Genomic DNA, 1,588 nt, shown 5'->3' with positions numbered 1-1,588 from the left:
CCTTTCTATATAAAAAAAAATAGAAAAATAAAATAATGTCTCTATATTGGGGGGAAAAACTAACCAAATATTATACTATAAGCTATGTTGAATTTTATAAAATCTAAAATTTATAGTTATAAATAAAATGATGGAGATGATAAATATGGTAATGATTGACATTGAGTGGTTGTTAGTAATGATTGTGATGACATATGTGGTTAATGATTGATGATGATAATGGTGGTTGACAATGATGGGGGTGATGACAACAGATATAATTATAATCATAGAGGTGATGACAGTAATAATTAACAACGATAGTATTTATGATGACGATTGTAATAACATAAGTGAATGATTAGTGGTTGGCGACAATAATAGTGATGATGGTTATTATGGCTAAGGTGGTTTATGATGGTGATCTGTGATTGTGGACAATGTGTAGTGATGAAAATTAATCATGCAAAAATAAATCGTAATGGTATTAAGACACTGCTCAAAATCATAATGATTAAAAAGCATGTTTAAATTTATTTATTTTATTTACTTTTAGAATAGTTTTGTAGTGTTCGATTAATATAATAAAATAAAATACTTACTTTTTAAGTTAAAATAACAAAATAAGTCATTCCGTCAATGCAAACAAGTTTTAAAATTTGCTCAGACCAAACAAGTATTTGAATTTTAATGAAAATAAATACACTTAATAATATAAGATATGAACCAAAAAAAAATAAAAAAAAATCAAACCTACATTAAGCTACCAAAAAAAAAAGATCTACGAACTTTTCACCTTTTTGCTCCCCATTGCAACCTGAACAACCCCTCCCTCCTGACCAAAATCGAGCATTTTATTTAAACCTTTTTAAGCTAAACGCCTATTACCCCTAGGGAGTAGAACATACATTTCAATTGTATTGATGTAGTAAGTTGAGTTAAAATTGGAGATATTAAAAGGAAATTTTTTCAAAATAGTACTAATATTTTAGCTTCTTATGGGACCCCTTAGCAATAGTTTCACTATTTATTTAAAATGTCAATATTTTAGTTTTTTAAGTTCTGATTTATGTATTTTTTTTTTATTTTGATTAATATGAAAGAATACAAATATTAAACAATAGAAAATCATGAGACAAAATATTTAAGAAAAATTAAAAACAATTTAAATTTAAAATCAGTTACATATTGAAGGAGCATATGTCGCCACTATTTGGCTGAACGTTTTTTTTCCTCTGTTGCTTAAAAATTCCAGTTTTTGAAAACAATATTTTTCCTTACGAATCATTACACTGATCTCATCCAATCTTCTTCGCTTTGTATTCGACATATGTTTGAAACTAAGGTTTAGAAAATTCACTACTACAAAGTATACAGTTCAACGGAATTCACGATAGTTCGACATAAACTAAGGTTTACATAATCAGATATAAAAAAAACGTTGGTACTGATTAATAATGAATACAACTCTTTTGACATTATAGTTCAATTACACACACAAAATACAACTTTGAAATCTATATAATAAATAAATACAAATTAATTGTAAAGTAAGTTGTTATTGAAAATACAATTTGGTGAATACATAATACATATAATAAGTTGTATT

This window comes from Solanum tuberosum, unplaced genomic scaffold (genome assembly GCF_000226075.1).
Source record: "Solanum tuberosum cultivar DM 1-3 516 R44 unplaced genomic scaffold, SolTub_3.0 scf00093, whole genome shotgun sequence".
Classification (NCBI taxonomy): Eukaryota; Viridiplantae; Streptophyta; class Magnoliopsida; order Solanales; family Solanaceae; genus Solanum; species Solanum tuberosum.
This window is presented reverse-complemented; position numbering follows the sequence as displayed.